A 12,874-nucleotide genomic window follows, 5' to 3' on the forward strand; every position below is an offset into this window, starting at 1 on the left:
GAGGCTGAGGCAGGAGAATGGCGTGAACCCGGGAGGCAGAGCTTGCAGTGAGCCAAGATCGTGCCACTGCACTCCACCCTGGGTGACAGAGTGAGACTCCATCTCAAAAAAAAAAAAATATCACATTGTATTTCAGTCTCCTTGAGAAATACTAAAGTGAGGGTACCAAGAAGTTGCTCTACTTTCCGTATACGGGTGTTTAAGAGCCAAGAAATCTTGCCATTTAGTTAAATATTTGAAAGTTCTGCACTCCCTACATTTTTTTTCTGAAATTGTTGCGGTATTTCTTGCCTACAGATAGTATTAATATTCAAAAACCAAGATTCCCAATTTGGACTTTACGAGCCATGAGAAACCCTTATCAGTCATTGGATCCTACGGAAATTAGTGCAACTGATCAAAGACCATGAATAAAATTTGGTTATGGGGATTATTTCAGTATAGTGGTCCTGGAGAGAAAAAATGGCAAATTATTTAGGTGGTTCTACTTAACCCCAGATTATAACACTGCCGTCCAACACTTAAAATGATTAATATCTCCCGTTTATATAACTCTGCTGGGTCATTTTCTTATTTTCTTTTTTCTTTTCTTTTTTTTCTTTTTCTTTCTTTTCTTTTTTTTTTTGAGATGGAGTCTTCCCCTTGTCACCCAGGCTGGAGTACAATGGTGCGATCTCAGCTCACTGCAACCTCCACCTCCTGGCGGGCCTCGCGTAGTGTTGAAGTGATTCTTTTGCTTTAGCCTCCTGAGTAGCTGGGATTACAGGTGCACACCACCAGGCCCGGCTAATTTTTGTATTTTTAGTAGAGACAAGGTTTCACCATGTTGGCCAGGCTTGTATAGAACTCCTGACCTCAGGCGATCCGCCTGCCTCAGCCTTCCACAGTGCTGGGATTACAGGCGTGAGCCACCACACCTGACCAGTTGCTACACTTTTAAACTTAGGTTGTGCATTTTGGGGGACATGGTGATGGAAATCATGGGAAGGTTGGCAAATCCTCTCCAAGCCACCCCTTTTCTACTGAATGGAGCAATGGACCTCAGAAACATAAATGAAATAAAGTGGCTGGACGTGGTGGCTGACACCTGTAATCCCAGTACTTAGGGAGGCAGAAGTGGGGAGATCACCTGAGGTCAGGAGTTGGAGGCCAGCCTGGCCAATATGGCAAAGCCCCGTCTCTACTAAAATACAAGAATTAGCCGGGCCTGGTTGTGCACGCCTGTAGTCCCAGCTACTCAGGAGGCTGAGGCAGGAGAATCGCTTGACTCAGGGAGGTGGAGGTTGCAGTGAGCCAAGATCACGCCACTGAACTCACTAAACTCCAGCCTGGGCAACAGAGCAAGACTCCGTCTAAAAAAAAAAAAAATGAAATGAAATAAAATAAAATGTAACTAACTGTACCCAGCAAAACAAGGACCATTCAAGCTCACCTTCAGAGCTAGTAGAGGGCTGGGCACGGCGGCTCATGCCTGTAATCCCAGCACTTTGGGAGATCGAGGCAGGAAGATCACTTGAGTTCAGAAACTTGAGAACAGCCTAGGCAACATAGCAGGCCCTCCTCTCTACAAGTAACTAAAAAACTGGCTGGGCGACTAGGCACAGTGGGTCACACCTGTACTCCCAGCACTTTGGGAGGCCGAGGTGGGCAGATCACTTGAGGTGAGGAGTTCAAGATCAGCCTGAGTAGCCAGGCGCGGTGGCTCAAGCCTGTAATCCCAGCACTTTGGGAGGCCAAGGCGGGCAGATCAGCTGACGTCGGGAGTTCGCGACCAGCCTGACCAACACGGAGAAACCCTGTCTCTACTAAAAATACAAAATAAGCTGGGTGTGGTGATGCATGCCTGTAATCTCAGCTAATTGGAAGGCTGAGGCAGGAGAATCGATTGAACCTGGGAGGCGGGGGTTGCGGTGAGCCGAGATCGCGCCATTGCACTCCAGCCCGGGCAGGAAGAGCGAAACTCCGTCTCAAAAAAAAAAAAAAAAAAAAAATTCGCTGGGCGTGGTGGTGCACACTTGTAGTCCTAGCTACTTTGGGAGCCTGAGACAGGGGAATTGCTTGAACCCAGGAGGCGGAGGTTGCAGTGAGCCGAGAAGGTGCCACTGCACTCCAGCCTGGGCGATGGGGGGAGATTCCATCTAAAAAAAAAAAAAATTGAATATCTCATTATGTTGTCCAGTTTGAACTCCTGGCCTCTAATGATCCTCCCACCTCAGCCTGCCAAAGTGCTGGGATTATAGGCATGAGCTACTGTGCCTGGCCAGTGCTTATTTTTTATCTCCAAAATGGAATTAGTAGCACAAAATATTTTCATGCCTTCTGCACCCTTTAGTCTGTAAATAAAACCTGTAAATAATAATAATACACATAGTTCCACTTCCAAGCATAAGCACAGTTAATATTTAATATCTTGATTTTTTTACAGTATTTTTTCCTGTGCTTATTGTTCTTTTTTTTTTCTCTTTTTTTTTTTTTTGAGACGGAGTCTCACTCTCGCCCAGGCTGGAGTGCAGTGGCGCAATCTCGGCTCACTGCAAGCTCCGCCTCCCAGGTTCACGCCATTCTCCTGCCTCAGCCTCCCGAGTAGCTGGGACTACAGGCGCCCGCCACTACGCCCAGCTAATTTTTTGTATTTTTTTTAGTAGAGACGGGGTTTCACCATGGTCTCGATCTCCTGACCTCATGATCCGCCCACCTCGGCCTCCCAAAGTGCTGGGATTACAGGCGTGAGCCACCGCGCCCGGCCAACTTTTTTTTTTTTTTTGAGAAGAGTCTCGCTCAGTCGCCCAGGCTGGAGTGCAGTGGCGCGATCTCAGCCCTCAGCTCACTGCAAGCTCCACCTCCCAGGTTCACGCCATTCGCCTGCCTCAGCCTCCCGAGTAGCTGGTACTACGGGCGCCTGCCACCACGCCCGGCTATTTTTTTTGTATTTTTAGTAGAGACGGGGTTTCACCGTGTTAGCCAGGCTGGTCTCGATCACCTGACCTAGTGATCCGCCCATCTCGGCCTCCTGAAGTGCTGGGATTACAGGCGTGAGCCACGGCGCCTGGCTCCTGTGCTTATTTTTCTCCCTTTGTTTCCTTCTGGTCTATATTTTCCAAGATTCCTTCAATGATATGATTTTGTAGTGAACAAATGCCAGCCCTCCTTCAACTCATCCCTCTGAAATGTCTATTATTGAGAGTATGATAAAAATATTTAAAGATCTCTGGTGGGGGCAGGTGGTATTTCTGAAAAATGCACACTCCTGGTCCCACTGCAGACCTGCTTAACTGGAATTACTGTATACATGCGGGACTTAGGAATCTGTGTTTTGACCAAGAGGCCAGGTGATTCTTCTGCTCAGTTAGTGCTGGGAAACAGTGCTATGAAGGATACAGTGGCTAGAAGTCGTCCTGTCGTCCTGCCTCACAGTAACATCGTTACCAAATTGTCAGCAGGTGAACCAAATGAAATGGTCAACTAAAAGCCAACCAGGGTAAAACAGATCTTTTATTTCTTGTTGTTGTTATTATTTTTTTTTTATGTGGGGACATTCAAGTGAACTGCTATATGCATTTGCTCCCAGTCTCTCCTTGTGAGAAGTGAATTTCTTCAACGTTTATAGAACTGAGATATTACGTTATTGGATGAAGTAAGAAAACAATCTAACCTGATGTGTGAAAATTTCTGCTTGTGAGAATCCGTGTTATTTCAATCATCCAATCAAGAGCCTAATTTGTATAAAAGAAACACAGCAGCTCGTTGCTCATCTTTTTATCTAAGGACGGTTTGTCTTGACGGAGGGCGTCTGGCTGTTTTGGGGAAACTATTCCCGAACTTATTTTGACTAAAAAGCTGCCTGCTGTACCAGGTGAGAGAAGCTATCATTTCTTTTATAAAACTTTTAGCTTGCTTTTTGTTAGGTGTGTTTGAAAGTCGCTTAAAAGGCTGTCTTAAATATGAATATTGTTAGTCGGGCTGGATATCTTTTTTATATTAAGTTATGATTTATATTTCTTCAGAGATCTAGTCTCTTGTTGATATCCCTTGACTATTTTTCTGTTAGGCTGTTGGATTTCTCTTTTTCTTTCTTTTTATTTTCTTTTTCTTTTTTTTTTTTTTTTGAGACAGGGTCTCTGTTGCTCAGGCTGAAGTGCAGTGGCGTAATCTCAGCTCACTGCCTCCTGAGTAGCTGGGATTACAAGTGCGTGCCACCACGCTCGGCTAATTTTTGTATTTTTTGTAGAGACAGGATTTCACCATGTTGGCCAGCCTGGTTTTGAACTCTTGATCTCAAGTGATCTACCCGCCTTGGCCTCCCAAAGTGTTAGCATTACAGACATGAGCTACTGTGCTTGGCTTTTAAAAAATTTTTAGACTTTGAGTAGAGACAGGGGTCTCACTATGTTGCCCAGGCTGATCTCTTTTTTTTTTTGAGACAGAGTCTCGCTCATGTCGCCCAGGCTGGAGTGCAGTGGTGGGATCTCCGCTCATTGCAAGCTCCGCCTCTTGGGTTCACGCCATTCTCCTGCCTCAGCCTCCCGAGTAGCTGGGACTACAGGCACCTGCCACCATGCCCGGCTAATTTTTTGTATTTTTAGTAGAGATGGGGTTTCACCGTGTTAGCCAAGATGGTCTTGATCTCCTGACCTAGTGATCCGTCCACCTCGGCCTCCCAAAGTGCTGGGATTACAGGTGTGAGCCGCCACGTCCCGGCTACCCAGGCTAATCTCAAACTCCTGATCTCAAGGGATCCTCCAGCCTCAGCCTCCCAAAGTGCTGGGGTTATAGGTGTAAGCTACTGTGCCTGGCCCTAAACTGGTTCTTGAAAAACGTGGCAGATCAATACACCCCTGCAAACCAGGGGGAAAAAACAAACATTTGCCATTTAATAACCTGGGCAGGAAAGATAAGCTAAAAAAAATTAAAGAGAATTATTCCTATTTCATACCAACATTCTTTTTTTTTTTTTTTGAGATGGAGACTTGCTCTGTCGCCCAGGCTGGAGTGCAGTGGCGCGATCTCAGCTCACTGCAAGTTCCGCCTCCCGGGTTCACGCCATTCTCCTGCCTCAGCCTCCCAACTAGCTGGGATTACAGGCGCCCGCCACCACGCCAGGCTAATTTTTTGTATTTTTAGTAGAGACAGGGTTTCACCATGTTAGCCAGGATGGTCTCAATCTCCTGACCTCGTGATCCGCCCGCCTTGGCCTTCCAAAGTGCTGGGATTACAGGCGTGAGCCACTGCGCCCGGCCCATACCAACATTCTTAAGTCGAGATAATGGGAACTAGTAAGTTCCCAAAACCGGATGGAGACAAAAACCTAAAAACTGGAAGAGAAAAGACAGTGAGATTTAACTTAATAATATTGTGGGCCAGGTGCACTGGCTCACGTCTATAGTCCTAGCACTTTGGAAGGCTGATGTGGGTGGATCCTCTGAGCTCAGACCAGCCTGGGTAACATGGAAAACCCCATCTCTACTAAAAATACAAAAATTAGCTGGGCAAGGTGGCTTAGTCTCAGTCACTCTGGAGGCTGAGGGAGGAGGATCACTTGAGTATGGAAGGCGGAGGTTGCAGTGAGCTGAGACCATGCCAATGCACTCCTAGCCTGGATAACAGAGCAAGCAAGATCCTATCTCGAAAAATAAAATAATATCATGCATACAAATCTTGAGTTGTTGCCATTATAATTCAAAGCTTCCCAATTCATTCTGGGAAGGTCATGTTTTCAGTACTCAAACCTAGTAGTTTTCTTCGCCAGAAAAACTCCTATCACCTGGTCTTAAGATAAATGTAAGACACCATGTGCTGCTTAACCAGGATAATAACAGCTTAGGAGAGCTTATCTGAGGAATGTAGGGATGGCTAAACATTAGGGAATCAGAAACAAAATTGTTAGTAAACTAAAGAACACAGCATAGTTAGCCACAAATGCTAAGAAAATTCAGCTACAAAACTTACCAGCAGTTTAGGGTTAAAACATCATATGAAATGGCAAATTAATGGTGCCATTAACGGTGAGTTCAAGCCTAAAAGGCCAAAACCATTAGTATTTATCATTGTTTTCATTAGTGTTTTTTTTCCCACATACCGTAAAACTTTGTGACGAACTCTGTACCAACTAGTATTTAACCTGACACCTAAAATGTTTAGTGTATACAGTTGCAAAGACATAATTACTTGCCATTGTGTAAATAGTGATCTTTGAAACTAAAACTATTCCATTCTCAAATACATCTATTGGACCCTAAATACCTAAGGGAGTTGATTGTCACCATCACTCACTTACAGAAAACACCTGGGCCAGGTGTGGTGGCTCACACCTGTAATCCCAGCAGTTTAGGAGGCCGAGGCAGGAGGATTGCCTGACCCTAGAAGTTTGAGACCAGCTTGGGCAACAAGGTGAAACCCTATCTCTACAAAAACATACAAAAAAAATAAGCCATAGGTGGTGGCAGGCGCCTGTAGTCCCAGCTACGTTGGAGGCTGAGGTGGGAGGATCACTTGAGCCTGGGAGGCAGCAGTTGCAGTGAGCTGAGATTGCACCACTGCACTCCAGCCTGGGGAACAGAGCAAGACCCTGTCTCAAAAACAAAACAAACCGGTTGTGTGCAGAGGCTCACGCCTGTAATCCCAGCACTTTGGAAGGCCGAGGCAGGCAGATCACGAGGTCAAGAGATTGAGACCATCCTGGCCAACATGGTGAAACCTTGTCTCTACTAAAAATACAAAAATTACCCAAATGTGGTGGCACATGCCTGTAGTCCCAGCTACTCGGGAGGCTGAGGCAGAAGAATCACTTGAACCCAGGAGGTAGAGATTGCAGTGAGCTGAGATCACACCACTGCACTCCAGACTGGCGACAGAGTGAGACTCTGTCTCAAAAAAAAAAAAAAAAAAAAAAAGCAAGGTTTTACCATTTTTTCTCTTTGCATTTTTTTTCCATTCCAGTTGTCCCCATGATTTTCTATTAATGTAGTAGTATTTTATTTTTTTTGAGACAGAGTTTTACTCTTGTTGCCCAAGTTGGAATGCAGTGGTGCGATCTTGGCTCACTGTAACCTCTGCCTCCCGGGTTCAAGTGATTCTCCTGCCTGAGCCTCCTCAGTAGCTGGGATTACAGGCATGCGCCACCATGCCCAGCTATTTTTTTTTTTTTTTTTGTCTTTTTAGTAGAAATAGGGTTTCACCATGTTGGCCAGGATGGTCTCGAACTCCTGACCTCAGGTGATCCACCCACCTCGGCCTCCCAAAGTGCTGGGATTACAGGCACGAGCCACCATGCCCGGCCATTAATGTATTATCTTTATGCTTTGCTTTCATTCAGTATTCATTTCCCGCTTGAAAAACCTAAGACTTCATACTTTGTTGGGCGGAGTTACTCTTAACCACTTACCACTTCAGGAAAGATCACTGAATAGTAGATGTTCTCAGGTTTTCACTCAGTAAATGACTTTTGCCAGTGCGTTAAGAAAAACAATTGATTTGGAAGTTGGCTATTAATCCGATTAATTAGAAGCCAAGCCTTTTTCGCAGGGGCTCTGATATGTTGATAAAATGCCACACAACCATTTCTCAGTGAAAATCCCAACTGGGACTTGAGTTATGTCGGTGACTATGGAGTTTTGCAATCCACAATTGATGCTCTCTAACAACCAGTGACCTCTAGTGAACTCCTATCCCCAAGGCAAGAGCAACCACAGCTGCGGGGAGCATTTGGCAATCGCTATCCCCGCCCAAGCTTCTCCCTTGGTAAACTTTGTACCTGCTGGGTCCTCATGCTGGTGTAAAAGAAAATACATTTCCTTCGAGTGACTGTCCTGTCTCCTTCAAGTCCATGTTCTTAATCTTTGACCTTGAATTTCATCACTTGTCACTTGTTTTTGTTTGCTTCTTCGGGATTTTTTTTTTTTTTTTTTTTTTTTTTTGAGATAGAGTCTTGCCCTGTTGTCCAGGCTAGAGTGCAGTGGTGTGATCTCAGCTCACTACAACCTCTGCCTCTGGGGTTCAAGAGATTGTCCTGCCTCAAGCCTTCTGAGTAGCTGGAACTACAGATGTGGGCCATCATGCCTGGCTAATTTTTGTTTTTGTTGTTGTTGTTTGTTTGTTTTTTTGAGACGGAGTCTCACTCTGTCACCCAGGCTGGAGTGCAGTGGCGATCTTGGCTCACTGCAACCTCCACTTCCTGGGTTCAAGTGATTTTGCTGCCTCCGCCTCCCAAGTAGCTGGGATTACAGGTGTGTGCCACCACACCCAGCTAATTTTTATATTTTTAGTAGAGATGGGGTTTCACTATATGGGCCAGGCTGGTCTCAAACTCCTGACCTCAAGTAATCCTCCTGCCTCAGCCTCCCAAAGTGCTGGGGTCCCAAGCATGAGTCACTATGCCTGGCCTTGAATTTCATCGCTTGTACCTAAAGTATAAAAACATAGATTTACCATCAAGTAGTAATGGTGCTTTAGGAAGAAGTTAAGCCTACTTCAAGTACCCTTGGCCTTGTACTTCAGTTTCTTCTTCTTCTTCTTTTTTTTTTTTTTTTTTGAGATAGAGTTTCACTCTTGTTGCCCAGGCTGGAGTGCAATGGTGCAATCTTGGCTTACCACAACCTCTGCCTCCCGGGTTCAAGCGAATCTCCTGCCTCAGCTTCCCAAGTAGCTGGGATTACAGGCATGTGCCACCACGCCCAGCTAATTTTGTATTTTTAATGGAGATGGGGTTTCTCAATGTTGGTCAGGCTGGTCTTGAACTCCCGGCCTCAGGTGATCCACCTGCCTTGTCTGTCCAAAGTGCTGGGATTACAGGCATGAGCCACTGCACCCAGCCATTTTCTTCTTTTTATTATTTTTATTTTTTTTTTGAGACGAAGTCTCATTCTTGTCACCCAGGCTGGAGTGCAATGGTGCGATCTTGGCTCACTGCAACCTCTGCCTCCCGGGTTCAAGTGATTCTCCTGCCTCAGCCTCCTGAGTAGCTGGGATTACAGGCTCCTGCCACCACTCCTGGCTAATTTTATTATTTTTAGTAGAGACAGGGTTTCATCACATTGGCCAGACTGATCTCGAACCCCTGACCTCAGGCGATCCGCTCGCCTTGGCTTCCCAAAGTGCTGGGATTACAGGCGTGAGCCACTGTGCCCAGCCTTCTTTTTTTATAATTGAGATGGGGCCTTGCTGTCTCCCAGGCTGGAGTGCAGTGGCACAATCAAGGCTTACTGAAGCCTCAGCTCCCAGAGTATCTGGTACTACAGGCGTGTGCCACCATGCGTGGCTAATTTTTTGTATTTTATTTTATATATTTATTTTATTTTTTTGTAGACACAGGGTTTTGCCACGTTCCCCAAGCTAGTCTTGAACTCCTGGGCTCAAGCGATCCACCTGCCTCGGCCTCCCAAGCATGAGGATGCATTTTCAGAAGTAGTCTTTTTGGATGTCTTCAGATAGCTTCATGAAATTTCACTTGTAAACCAGAAGTCTCAGAAGGTCTCAATCACCGTAGAGGTATATTTTAGCCAACATTGAGGACATGCCCAGGAAATAGACAGAAGCCACAAGAGGATCTGGAGCCAGCACTTTTTCCAAAGAGGATTTAGAGGGCTTCAATATTTAAGGGGAAAAAGTGGGCGGGAGGGGAAAGGTGGAAAGAAAAAGTAGGGAAGGATAGGGTAGCATTGTACTGAGGCTTTGAGCACTCACTGAATCCACGTGTTGCATGTGAAAAGGAAGGAGAGGAAGAACAACCATGTATTTCTCTTGAACTTGGGCAATCTGTACTTGACCTGTAGATAAACATAGAAATCAAATATGCAGCCGGGTACAGTGGCTCACGCCTGTAATCCCAGCACTCTGGCAGGCCGAGGCGAGTGGATCACGAGGTCAGGAGATCGAGACCATCCAGGCCAATGTGGTGAAACTGTGTCTCTACTAAAAATACAAAAAATTAGCCGGGCAGGGTGGCAGGCGCCTGTAATCCCAGCTACTTGGGAGGCCGAGGCAGGAGAAACGCTTGAACCCGGGAGGCAGAGGTCGCGGTGAGCCGAGATTGCACCATTGCACTCCAGCCTGGGCAAAAAGAGCGAAACTCTGTCTCAAAAAAAAAAAAAAAAAAAAAAAAATCAAATATGCATGGGTCTCAGGGTGGCTGGGTGGGCAATTTATAGTCTCTTCTTGTCTCCTAGCTATGAAGATAAGCTATTAATTAATTTACATTGTCAGGGTAAGAAAGTCCCCATTATGAGGCGTGTGGCCTTCTATCTTAAAGGTATCTGTTTAGGAACAAAAGGAAAGGCAGATTTTGTTTTGTTTGTGTGACTCGATTCCCAAGCTTAACTTTTCCCCTAGGCATAGTGAGTTTGGGGCTGAGATTTTGTTCTCTTTTTCACACTGTAAAGATGTATCTTTTTATTTCCTTTTTTTTAAAAATTTGAGACAGGGTCTCGTCCTGTTACTCAGGCTGGAGTGCAGTGGCGTAATCATAGCTCATTGCAGCCTCCATCTCCTGGGTTCAAGTGATTCTCCTGCTTCAGCTTCCTAAGAATCTGGGACTACAGGCATGTACTACCAAAACTGGATAATGTTGTTAAAATTTTTTTATTTATTTTATTATTACTATTTTTTGAGACAGAATAATGCTCTGTCGCCCAGGCTGGAGTGCAGTGGCGTGATCTCGGCTCACTGTAAGCTCCATCTCCGTCTCCCGAGTTCACGCTATTCTCCTGCCTCAGCCTCCTGAGTAGCTGGGACTACAGGCGCCCGCCACCATGCTTGGCTAATTTTCATGTATTTTTAGTAGAGATGGGGTTTCACCATGTTAGCCAGGATGGTCTCGATCTCTTGACCTCGTGATCCACCCTCCTCGGCCTCCCAAAGTGCTGGGATTACAGGCGTGAACCACTGTGCCCGGCTATTTTCTTAAAATTTTTAGTAGAGGCAGGGTCTCACTATGTTGCCCAAGCTGGTCTTGAACTTCCGAGCTGAAGCAGTCCTCCCATCTTGGCCTCCAAAAATGTTGGGATTACCAACATTTTTGTGAGTGAGTCACTGCACCCAGCCAAAAGATGTATTTTAAACTATTAAGAACTCTGACCTCCTGAGAGTCTCCTCAGAGGGGAATTTGAGTGCCTCTTAGAAGCCAGCCCTTTAAATTACCTTCGGGATATTAGGGTGAAGAGAGTTCTGACTGAAAATGCATAGTAGGCCCAGGGTGGTGGCTTATGCCTGTAAACCCAGCATTTGGGGAGGCCAAGGTGGGCATATCACTTGAGGTAAGGAGTTCAAGACCAGCCTGGCCAACATGGTGAAACCCTGTCTCTACTAAAATACAAAAATGAGCCAGCTGTGGTGGCGGACACCTATAATCCCAGCTACTTGGGAGGCTGAGGCAGGAGAACTGCTTGAACCTGGGAGGTAGAGGCTGCAGTGAGCCAAGATCGCACCACTGCACTCCAGCCTGGGCGACAGAGTGAGACTCTGTCTCATTTAAAAAAAAAAAAAGAAAAAGGGCTGGGCACAGTGGGTCATGCCTGTACTCCCAGCACTTTGGGAGGCCGAGGCAGGCGGATCATGAGGTCAAGAGATCGAGACCATCCTGGTCAACATGGTGAAACCCCGTCTCTACTAAAAATACAGCAATTAGCTGGGTGTGGTGGTGCACGCCTGTGGTCCCAGCTGCTAGGGAGTCTGAGGCAGGAGAATCACTTGAACCCGGGAGGCAGAGCTTGAAGTGAGTCAAGATCGCGCCACTGCACTCCAGCCTGGGTGACAGAGTGAGACTCCATCTTTTTTTTTTTTTTTTTTTTTTTTTTTTTTTTTTTTTTTTTGAGACGGAGTCTCGCTCTGTCACCCAGGCTGGAGTGCAGTGGCGCGATCTTGGCTCACTGCAAGCTCTGCTTCCCGGGTTCACGCCATTCTCCTGCCTTAGCCTCTCCGAGTAGCTGGGACTACAGGCGCCCGCCATCACGCCCGGCTAATTTTTTTGTATTTTTAGTAGAGACGTGGTTTCACCGTGGTCTTGATCTCCTGACCTCATGATCCGCCCGCCTCGGCTCCCAGAGTGCTGGGATTACAAGCGCGAGCCACGGCGCCCAGCCAGAGACTCCATCTTAAAAAAAAAAAAAAAAGAAAAAGAATGCATAGTAGATGCAATTCACGGAAAAGAAGAAAGGATTCTATTTACCCTTTTTGTATTTGAGCTTTCATAGACTTTTTCTTCCCTTAACCACTGCAGCAAAAAATCACCATGTACCAACCTATCCAAACTTATCCACGGATGAATCTATCCAGAAGACAGGAGTTCCGATGCTTGTCTTGCTCTGAATGTCTGCTTCTCACCTGCTTAGGGTTATCGACTGTGATTCTGGGACTCGTTGTTGTTCTACAGGACCCCTCTGACTCTGTGGTTTTCTCTACTGGATTAACAATGATAGCCATAGGTGTTTTTTTTGTTGTCCTCACTGGAGTGACAGCCCTGTGTACGGTTACAGTCGACGAGAACTTGCAGAAAACCACAAGACTAAGACTAGGAGTGATACGAAAAAGCGGAAGTCTCCAAGGAACTACAGAGCATTCCATGACTCACTCAGTAATCGCCAGCACCTCGCTGTAGCTGTACATTGAACCCTGGCATCTTCGTCTTTGGAACTAAGTCTCCTGAGCATTGTTTTTAAATAGAAATAAAATCTGGCTTTTAAGAAACTCTTGTAATCCCAGCAGTTTGGGAGGCCGAGGTGGGTGGATCACGAGGTCAGGAGTTTGAGACTAGCCTGGCCAACATGGTTAAACCTCATCTCTACTAAAAATAGAAAAATTAGCCAGGCTTGGTGGCAGCCATCTGTAATTCCAGCTATTCCGGAGGCTTAGGCAGGAGAATCGCTTGAACCTGGGAGGCAGAGGT

General features: G+C 46.0%; 1 long non-coding RNA gene across 1 annotated transcript; it reads left to right on the forward strand.

Moving 5' to 3' along the window:
* The first annotated feature begins 3,344 nt into the window (after positions 1 to 3,344).
* Positions 3,345 to 12,671, forward strand: LOC116462579 (uncharacterized). The gene is made up of 4 exons (XR_004246391.1): positions 3,345 to 3,853; positions 7,522 to 7,737; positions 10,415 to 10,536; positions 12,209 to 12,671. It is a non-coding gene; the product is annotated as an uncharacterized LOC116462579 (long non-coding RNA).
* Positions 12,672 to 12,874: the final 203 nt, after the last annotated feature.

The sequence above is a fragment of the Hylobates moloch genome, unplaced genomic scaffold, assembly GCF_009828535.3.
Source record: "Hylobates moloch isolate HMO894 unplaced genomic scaffold, HMol_V3 SCAFFOLD_23, whole genome shotgun sequence".
Taxonomy (NCBI): Eukaryota; Metazoa; Chordata; class Mammalia; order Primates; family Hylobatidae; genus Hylobates; species Hylobates moloch.